The following is an 11,342-nucleotide window of genomic DNA, read 5'->3' as shown; positions in this document are numbered from 1 at the left end:
TCCCTTATTAGTCCAGGTTATGGTAATGTAATTGATGACTTATGCATGCATGCGCAGCTTCCACTATATTCTCCTAGAGATTAAGCTTGAGCAGGGAGTAGTAACCGTCTTAGACTCGAGACGAAAAGATCCCCAGGACTATGCGGACATGACTCAAATGCTCGAGAAGTAAGTTAAATCGATCATTATCCACCATATCAGCAACTTTGTTCATTTCCTGATATCGAGTAATTGTTTTCTTTGTTTGGCAGGGTTTGGAGAAAATTCACCACAAAAGCTCCGGGACTGCCGAAGAAGCTGCAATTTAGACACCCGAAAGTAAGTACTATAGTAGCATGTTCCGCACATCTCCTAGTGATTCAAGTGCTAGTTTCATCAATACCATTTAGCATGCTTGCTTATCAGTTAGATTGACCTCTATTTCTTGTAAAGTGGTTGTGGCAGGAACAAGGGAATGATTTCTGTGGATACTACTTCTGCGAGTCTATCCGCCACACGACCTGTGAGCGGGGCTACTCTGACGAACAATATGAAGTGCGTAGGCAATAATATTCACAGTTTGATTTTATTACCATCATTTGTGTCGAGTTCCATTTATTCATATATATATATATATATATATATATATATATATATGTATTGACCCCCTTCTTCAAATTAGATGTTTCGGATGCGGGATGAACTCCTAGCAGAAGATCGTATGCGAGCAATTCAAGAGGAATTGGCGGCATTCTTCCTTGACCACGTGATCGCTGAAAACGGAGAATACTATGTGGACCCTGTGTTCTTACAATTTAATTAGGAGATTATATTGTAAGAGATAATTATTGTATATATGTAGCCGGTAGTGTCAGATAGATATACGAGAACTTGTTGTTCGACAATCTCTCGGAGAAGGAGAGGTGGTCGATATCACTTCTCTCTGTATGCATATGTTCATGACGATCTTCTGTTTCCTTCATTTGCTTACTAGCTAGCGTGTCTAGTCCTCTCCATACGTATATAGTACGTAGCGTCGACCAAGCACGGAGATAAGAGAGGACACTTCTCTCTATTAATTAGCTAGCTAACACAATATATGAAACACCTAAATTAACCCCCCACAACCCCCCAACCCCCCCCCCTTTCAAAAAAACAAAAACCCCAGCCCCTGAAATGCTGACGCGTGGATGCCTATTGGTCCCGGTTGGTGACACCAACCGGGACATAAGGCCCTGCCTATTGGTCCCGGTTGGTGGCACCAACCGGGACCAATAGGCCCCCCTGCCTGGGCTGGCAGCAGCGGCCACGTGGAGGACCTTCTGTCCCGGTTCGTGTAAGAATCGGTACTAAAGGGTTAGGGCTTTAGTAACGACCCTTTAGTCCCGGTTTGAAAACCGGGACAAAAGGCCCTTACCAACCAGGGTAAAAGCCCCTTTTTCTACTAGTGGTACAAGTAGTGCAATAAGTAAAAAATATTACTATTTGACATGTCCTATCCAAGGGCAAGCTGCGTGTGGGTATGTAAAACAGGTATAGCGATCGTTATCAGAGACCACCTGAGGATTCCCTTCTATGTCAAAGCTTCTTGCTTCCTTGGTGTTTCCTTCCCGTGACGAGTCCGATAATCAGGCGATCGGAGAGGGCCTTCAAAGAATAGGGGCCTGAAAGGAAGAAAATGTTAAAGATATACGGGTCCTGAAGCGGTTGAGCCGCATTGTGGGCCGTGCCATAGCTGTGCCTCCGCCTATGCCCATGGTATCTTGAGTGCGTAATTATGTACGCGCGGCGCAAATTTCGCCGCTTGACTGGGACTAGGACGGAGGCCGAATTGCTAGGCGAGCTCTGAACGTGCCTGGCGATCCTGTTGCAGGGTACTCCGGACTCGCTTGAAGGTGTCCGGGGGCTTTTTCGCCGAATTGGCGGTTTGCCTCAGAAGGCTGCTTTGCGCTTCTGCTGCGAGGGCGCAGTGTGCTCCTCCGTGCGGAGCGAGCATTCTGTGTTTCCATTAACTGTTATAACCCCGCGAGGTCCTGGCATTTTAAGCTTGAGGTATGCATAATGCGGTACCACATTGAATCTGGCAAATGCGGTTCGTCCGAGCAGTGCGTGATAGCCACTGCAGAAGGGGACAGTATCGAAGATTAACTCCTCGCTTCGGAAGTTGTTCGGAGATCCGAAGACCACTTCCAGTGTGATTGAGCCCGTGCAACAGGCCTCTACACCTGGTATGACACCTTTAAAGGTGGTTTTTGTGGGTTTGATCCTCGAGGGGCCTATACCCATTTTGCGCACTGTATCCTGATAGAGCAGGTTCAGGCTGCTGCCACCATCCATAAGGACTCGAGTGAGGTGAAATCCGTCAATGATGGGGTCAAGGACCAATGCGGCAGAACCGCCATGACGGATACTGGTGGGGTGGTCCCTGTGATCGAAAGTGATCGGACAAGAAGACCATGGGTTGAACTTTGGGGCGACTGGCTCCATCGCATAGATGTCCCTTAGTGCACGCCTCCGTTCCCGCTTGGGAATATGGGTTGCGTATATCATGTTCACCGTTTTCACTTGGGGAGGAAATTTATTCTGTCCTCCTGTGTTCGGCGGCCGGGGCTCCTCCTCGTCGTCGCTATGCAGCCCCTTTTCCTTGTTTTCGGCATTCAACTTGCCGGCCTGTTTGAACACCCAGCATTCTCTGTTGGTGTGGTTGGCTGGTTTATTGGGGGTGCCGTGAATTTGACACGAGCGATCGAGTATGCGGTCCAAACTGGACGGGCCCGGATTGCTTCTTTTGAACGGCTTTTTTCGCTGACCGGATTTAGAGCCACTGAATCCGGCATTGACTGCCGTGTCTTCGGCTTTGTCGCCGTTGTTGCGGCGCTTGCGTCTGTTGCGACGTGGCCTGCCGTTGCTATCTTTGGCATCTGAATTGCCAGGATTTCTTGATGTGTTGTTGCTGCGAGCCAGCCAGCTGTCCTCGCCCGCACAAAAGGAGGTCATGAGTGTCGTGAGGGCTGCCATGGACTTCGGCTTCTCTTGGCCGAGGTGTCGGGCGAGCCACTCGTCACGGATGTTATGCTTAAATGCCGCTAAGGCCTCGGCATCCGGACAGTCGACAATTTGGTTCTTTTTAGTTAGGAACCGAGTCCAGAATTTCCTGGTTGATTCCCCTGGCTGTTGGGTTACGTGACTCAAGTCATCGGCATCCGGTGGTCGCACATAAGTGCCCTGGAAGTTGTCAAGGAATGCGTCTTCCAAATTCTCCCAACTGCCAATGGAGTTTGCCGGCAGGCTATTCAGCCAATGCCAAGCCGGCCCTTTGAGTTTTAGTGGGAGGTACTTGATGGCATGTAGATCGTCACCGCGGGCCATGTGGACGTGGAGGAGGAAATCTTCAATACATACCGCGGGGTCTGTTGTACCATCATATGATTCAGTGTCCACGGGGTTAAAACCTTCTGGGAATTCGTGATCCATTACTTCGTCAGTGAAGCATAGGGGGTGTGCGGCGCCTCTGTGCCGGGCTATGTCATGACGCAGTTCATACGAGTCTTGTCTGCTGTATTCAGCCCGGCCGGATTTGCTTTTAGTATATCTGGCGTGATGGTCGTCGTCACGCGTTGGGGCGCGCCCCCGTGATCCGTAGATCGATCTTGTATGTCCTGCTTTGTTTTCCAATACGTCTCGCAGGTCCTGCGTGTTGCCCCGGGCCTTGGTGTTTTTGTTTGACTGGCGGCGGGTGCAGGCTGGACTTCGGGCTGATATGCCGCTTTGTCTCGGCCATGAGGTGGCCGGTCAGCCGCATCATACGCTGGAAGTGTAGGCTTTAATGCTTCCTCCTCGAGTTGGGGTAGCAACCTGCGCTTTGGGTAACTTTTGGTTGGGCGCTCGAGTTCGTATTCCTCGGCCGCCAGGACCTTGGTCCATCTATCCGCTAGCAGATCTTGGTCAGCTTGAAGCTGTTGTTGATGTTTCTTCAGGCTTTTTGATGTGGCTATAAGCCGGCGCTTGAAGCGCTCCTGCTCGACGGGATCCTCAAGTACGATAAATTCTTCGTCGCCGAGGCTCGCCTCGTCTTCGGAGAGGGGCATGTAATTGTCATCCTCTGATTCTCCGCCTGCTGCCTGTTCCTTAGGGCTAGCTTGCCCATCCTCCCGCTCGAAGCATGGTTGGAGGGGATTGTCTTCGTCCTCGGCACTATCCGCAGCGTTTTTGTCTCTTGTGCCGGTATTGCTGCTTTTGCTATGGCGGGGCTTAGAGCGGCGCCGATGACGCCGGTGCTTAGATTGCTTCTCGAGGGGATTATCCTCCGTTGCCTTAGTGCCATCGCTTTCTTTGGGGGTGTCCACCATGTATATATCATATGATGAGGTGGCAGTCCAGCGCCCTATGGGTGGTGGTTCCTGTTCTTCTCCTGCATCGTCGTCCATACCGTCGATGTCTTCGGAGCCGAAATCGAGCATGTTGGTTAAGTCGTCGACAGTGGCTATTAAGTGGGTGGTGGGTGGGGACCAAATTTCTTCGTCGTCCGCTTCCCACTCAAGCCGGACATAGTTCGGCCAAGGGCCTCCTGACAAGGAGAGAGACCTTAATGAATTGAGCACGTCGCCCAGGGGCGAGTGCTGAAAGATATCCGCGGAGGAAAACTCCATAATCGGTTCCCAATCAGATTCGATAGGCACGGACGCAGGCGGTTCGGAGCCCGTGGCCGGGGACGAATCCAAGGGTCTGGCAACACATGTCTCATAGGAGGTGAAGTCTGTATTCGGCTCTATCGCCGCTGAGTGTGCGGCCTCCGTGGCGGGGTCCATCCTCCCGTCCTCGGATGGCGCAATCTGCTCCGGATTGAGGGCCGGAGTAGCCATAGGTGTGATCTCCCGAACACCGTCCGACGGCAGAGCTAAGTCATGCTCGTCGTGACTGTGCGGCGCACCTGACATGGGATCGAATCCGTCGAAGATCAAGTCTCCGCGGATGTCGGCATTATAGTTTAAGTTTCCAAACCTGACCTGATGGCCAGGGGCGTAGCTCTCGACCTGCTCCAGATGGCCAAGCAAGTTGGCCCGCAGTACGAAGCCGCCGAATATGAAGATCTGTCCAGGGAGAAAAACCTCACCCTGGATCGCATCGTTGCCGATGATCGAAGGAGCCATCAAGCCTTTATCGTGACGGCATAGTGGAACTCTCAATGAAAGCACCATTGTCGGTGTCAAAACCGGCGGATCTCGGGTAGGGGGTCCCGAACTGTGCGTCTAAGGCGGATGGTAACAGGAGGCGGGGGACACAATGTTTACCCAGGTTCGGGCCCTCTCGATGGAGGTAATACCCTACTTCCTGCTTGATTGATCTTGATGATATGAGTATTACAAGAGTTGATCTACCACGAGATCGTAGATGCTAAACCCTAGAAGCTAGCCTATGATTATGATTGTTGTTGTCCTACGGACTAAACCCTCCGGTTTATATAGACACCGGAGGGGGCTAGGGTTACACAGAGTCGGTTACAAGGGAGGAGATCTGCATATCTGAATTGCCAAGCTTGCCTTCCACGCAAAGGAGAGTCCCACCCGAACATGGGACGAAGTCTTCAATCTTGTATCTTCATAGTCCAACAGTCCAGCCAAGGTACATAGTCCGGCTGTCCGAGGACCCCCTAATCCAGGACTCCCTCAATACCCATAGGGTTTTATATGCAGTTCTATAGGCCCATAATGCATCATCAAGTTTCTTGGACCAATTCTTTCTAGACCTATTAACAGTCTTTTGCAAAATTAATTTGAGCTCTCTATTACTCAGTTCTACTTGACCACTAGACTGTGGGTGATATGGAGATGCAATTCTATGATTAACATCATACTTAGCAAGCATTTTACGAAAGGCACCATGAATAAAATGTGAACCACCATCAGTCATTAAATATCTAGGGACTCCAAACCTCGGAAAAATAACTTCTTTAAGCATCTTAATAGAGGTGTTATGATCAGCACTACTAGTTGGAATAGCTTCTACCCACTTAGTAACGTAATCAACAGCAACTAAAATATGTGTATACCCATTAGAGGAAGGAAACGGTCCCATATAATCAAAGCCCCAGACATCAAATGGTTCAATAACAAGTGAATAGTTCATAGGCATTTCTTGACGTCTACTAATATTACCAATTCTTTGACATTCATCACAAGACAAGACAAACTTACGGGCATCTTTGAAGAGAGTAGGCCAATAACAACCGGATTGCAATACCTTATGTGCAGTTCTATCTCCAGCGTGGTGTCCTCCATAAGCCTCGGAGTGACACTTGCGTAGGATATGTTCCTGTTCATGCTCAGGTATACATGTCTAATAACACCATCTACTCCTTCTTTATAAAGGTGTGGGTCATCCCAGAAGTAATGTCTTAAATCATAGAACTTTTTCTTTTGCTGGTATGTGAAACTAGGTGGTATAAATTTAGCAATGATGTAATTAGCATAATAAGCATACCATGGAGCAGTATGAGAGGCATTTATGACAGCTAATTATTCATCAGGAAAGCTATCATCAATAGGTAGTGGGTCATCAAGAACATTCTCTAACCTAGACAAGTTGTCTGCAACGGGGTTCTCAGCTCCCTTTCTATCAATAATATGCAAATCAAATTCTTGCAGCAAGAGAACCCATCTAATAAGTCTAGGTTTAGCATCTTTCTTTTCCATAAGATATTTAATAGCAGCATGATCAGTGTGAACAGTTACTTTAGAATCAACAATATAAGGCCGGAACTTATCACAAGCAAATACAACTGCTAAAAATTCTTTTTCAGTAGTAGCATAATTTCTCTAGGCACTGTCTAGAGTTTTACTGGCATATTGAATAACATTTAATTTCTTATCAACTCTTTGTCCTAGAACAGCACCTACAGCATAATCACTAGCATCACACATAATTTCAAAGGGTAAATTCCAATCAGGTGGTTGAACTATAGGTGCAAAAATCAAGGCTTTCTTAATTATTTCAAATGCTTCTACACAATCATCATCAAAGATAAAAGGGACATATTTTTGTAAGAGATTAGTCAGAGGCCTAATTTTTTTGAGAAGTCTTTAATGAACCTCCTATAATAACCGACATGACCAAGGAAACTTCTTATACCTTTAATGTCCTTGGGACACGGCATCTTTTCAATAGCATCAACTTTAGCTTTAGCAACTTCAATACCTCTTTCAGAAATTTTATGCCCCAAGACAATACCTTCATTAACCATAAAGTGGCACTTCTCCCAATTCAAGATGAGATTTGTTTCTTCACATCTCTGCAAAACTCGATCAAGGTTGCTTAAGCAATCATCAAAAGAAGTTCCGTACACGGAGAAATCATCCATGAAAACCTCAACAATCTTTTCACAAAAGTCAGAGAATATAACAGTCATACATCTTTGAAAGGTAGCAGGTGCATTGCATAAGCCAAAAGGCATACGTCTATAAGGAAAGGTACCGAAAGGACAAGTAAAAGTAGTCTTTTCTTGATCCTCTTTTGACACAGGTATTTGAGAGAACCCAGAATAACCATCTAGAAAGCAAGAATGTGTATATTTGGATAATCTTTCTAGCATTTGATCAATAAAAGGTAAAGGGTAATGATCCTTTTTAGTAGCTTTATTCAGTTTGCGGAAATCAATTACCATTCTATAACCTGTAACAATTGTTTGCGGGATCAATTCATCTTTATCATTAGGAACAACAGTAATGCCTCCCTTCTTAGGGATACAATGGACAGGACTTACCCACTGACTATCAGCAACGGGGTAAATTATACCTGCCTCCAGAAGCTTTAGTATTTCTTTTCTTACCACTTCTTTCATCTTAGGATTTAACTGTCGTTGGTGATCAACAACCAGTTTAGCGCTTTCTCCAATTTTATTTTGTGTTGGCATAAAGTGGGACTAATGCCCTTAAGATCATCAAGAGTATATCCAATAGCAGCACGGTGCTTCTTCAGAGTTTTCAATAATTTCTCTTCTTCTTGCTCTGAAAGGTTAGCACTAATAATAACAGGATATATCTTCTTTTCATCAAGATAAGCATACTTAAGAGTATCAGGTAATGGTTTAAGCTCAAACACGGGATCACCCTTGGGTGGAGGAGGATCCCCTAGGATTTCAACAGGCAAGTTGTGTTTCAAAACAGGTCCCTGTTTAAAGAATACTTCATCTATTTCCCTTCTTTCACCATAAACATATCATTTTCATGGTCGAGCAAATATTGTTCTAAAGGATCATTAGGAGGCACGGCAATAGAAGCGAGACCAATAATTTCATATTTACTAGGCAATTCTTTATCATGGGGTTGTCTACAAAATTTAGCAAAATTAAACTCATGAGACATATCCCCTAAACCAATAGTAACAACATACTTTTTGCAGTCTATCCTAGCATTAACAGTATTCAAGAAGGGTCTACCAAATATAATGGGACAAAAGTAATCTTGTGGGGAACCAAGAACAAGAAAATCAGCAGGATATTTAACTTTCCCACACAAGACTTCAACATCTCTAACAATCCCAACTGGTGAAATAGTGTCTCTATTGGCAAGCTTAATTGTAACATCAATTTCCTCTATCTCAGCAGGTGCAATATCATGCATAATTTCTTTGTATAAGGAATGAGGTATTGCATTTGCACTAGCACCCATATCACACAAGCCATGATAACAATGATCTCCAATTTTAATAGAAATAACAGGCATGCCAACAATAGGTCTATGTTTACCCTTAGAATCAGGTCTAGCAATTCTAGCAGCTTCATCACAGAAGTAAATAACATGCCCATCAATATTATCGACCAAGAGATCTTTAACCATAGCAATACTAGGTTCAACTCTAATTTGCTCAGAGGGTGTAGGTTTTCTAGTATTACTCTTACGAACCACAGTTGAAGCTTTAGTATGATCCTTTATTCTAACAGGGAAAGGTGGTTTCTGAATATAAGCGGTAGGAACAACAGTATCAACATTATAAGTGATAGTCTTTTCTTCAACTTTAATAGGTGCAAGTACTTTTACTTCAATGGGAGGATTATATTTAAACCACTTCTCCTTAGGGAGATCAACATGAGTAGCAAAGGATTCACAGAAAAAAGCTACTATCTCAGAGTCAAGTCCATATTTAGTACTAAATTCACGGAAAACATCGGTGTCCATAAAAGATTTAACACAATCAAACTTAGGTGTTATACCTGACTCCTTACCATCGTCGAGGTCCCAATCTTCAGACTTATGTTTAATTCTTTCCAATAAATCCCAGTTGAATTCAATTGTCTTCATCAAAAGATCCAGTACAAGAAGTATCGAGCATGGAGCGATTATTGAGAGAAAGCCGAGCATAATTTTTTTGAATAATAATTTCTCTTGAGAGCTCATGATTGGGGCATGAATATAACATTGATTTAAGCCTCCCCCAAGCTTGAGTGATGCTTTATCCTTCGCGAGGCCAAAAGATATATATATATATAATTGCGATCACGATGAACAAGATGCATAGGATAAAACTTCTAATGAAATTCCAATTTCAATCGGTTGTAGTTCCATGATCCCATATCATCACATAGCATAAACCATGTTAATGCCTTTCCCTTAGAAGATAAAGGAAGACCTTCTTCTTGATAACATCCTCGGGCATACCTGCAAGCTTAAATAATCCACAAACTTCATCCACATAGATTAGGTGCAAATCGGGATGTAATGTTCCATCTCCTGTAAAAGGATTAGCTAGCAGTTTCTCTACCATACCCGAAGGAATGTCAAAGTAAACATTTTCAGTAGGTTCAGTAGGTTGAGGAGCAAATCTTTGCTCTACTGGTCGGGGTGAAGATACCCCGAACAAGCCCCTCAAAGGATTACTTTCCATAGTAACAAGTGACAGTAAATTTCAGCACACGATATAAATTTTTCCTTACCAAATTCCACTTACCAAAGGTGCTTCACTCCCTGGCAATGGTGCCAGAAAAGAGTCTTGATGACCCGCAAGTGTAGGCGATCTATCGTAGTCCTTTCGATAAGTAAGAGTGTCGAACCCAACGAGGAGCAGAAGGATATGACAAGCGGTTTTCAGTAAGATATTCTCTGTAAGCACTGAAATTATCGGTAACAGATAGTTTTGTGATAAGGTAATTTGTAACGGGCAACAACTAATGAAAGTAAATAAGGTGCGTCAATATGGCCCAATCCTTTTTGTAGCAAAGGACAAGCCTGGACAAACTCTTATATGAAGGAAAACACTCCCGAGGACACATGGGAATTTTCGTCAAGCTAGTTTTCATCACGCTCATATGATTCGCGTTCGTTACTTTGATAATTTGATATGTGGGTGGACCGGTGCTTGGGTAGTGCCCTTCCTTGGACAAGTATCCCACTTATGATTAACCCCTATTGCAAGCATCCACAACTACAAAAGAAGTATTAAGGTAAACCTAACCATAGCATAAAACATGTGGATCCAAATCAGTCCCTTACGAAGCAACGCATAAACTAGGGTTTAAGCTTGTGACACTCTAGCAACCCATCATCTACTTATTACTTCACAATGCCTTCCTCTAGGCCCAAATAATGGTGAAGTGTCATGTAGTCGACGTTCACATAACACCACTAGAGGAGAGACAACATACATCTCATCAAAATATCGAACGAATACCAAATTCACATGACTACTTATAGCAAGACTTCTCCCATGTCCTCAGGAACAAACATAACTACTCACAAATCATATTCATGTTCATAATCAGAGGAGTATTCATATGCATAAAGGATCTGAACATATGATATTCCACCAAATAAACCAACTAGCATCAACTACAAGGAGTAATCAACACTACTAGCAACCCACAGATACCAATATGAGGTTTTGAGACAAAGATTGGATACAAGAGATGAACTAGGGTTTGAGAGGAGATGGTGTTGGTGAAGATGTTGATGGAGATTGACCCCCTCCCAATGAGAGGATCGATGGTGATGACGATGGTGATGATTTCCCCCTCCCGGAGGTATGTTTCCCCGACAGAACAGCTCCGCCAGAGCCCTAGATTGGTTCCGCCAAGGTTCCGCCTCGTGGCGGCGGTGTTTCGTCTCGAAAGCTTCCTTCTGATTTTTTCCAAGGTGAAAGACTTCATATAGCAGAAGATGGGCACCGGAGGCCTGCCAGGGGGCCCACGAGGCAGGGGGCGCGCCCAGGGGTAGGGCGCGCCCCCCACCCTCGTGGCCAGGGTGTGGGCACCCTCTGGTTGATTCTTTCGCCAGTATTTTTTATTAATTCCAAAACGTGCCTCCGTGAAGTTTCAGGACTTTTGGAGTTGTGCAAAATATGTTTAATATTTTCTCCTTTTCCAGCCTAGAATT

The sequence above is a fragment of the Aegilops tauschii genome, chromosome 2, assembly GCF_002575655.3.
Source record: "Aegilops tauschii subsp. strangulata cultivar AL8/78 chromosome 2, Aet v6.0, whole genome shotgun sequence".
NCBI lineage: Eukaryota > Viridiplantae > Streptophyta > Magnoliopsida > Poales > Poaceae > Aegilops > Aegilops tauschii.
This window is presented reverse-complemented; position numbering follows the sequence as displayed.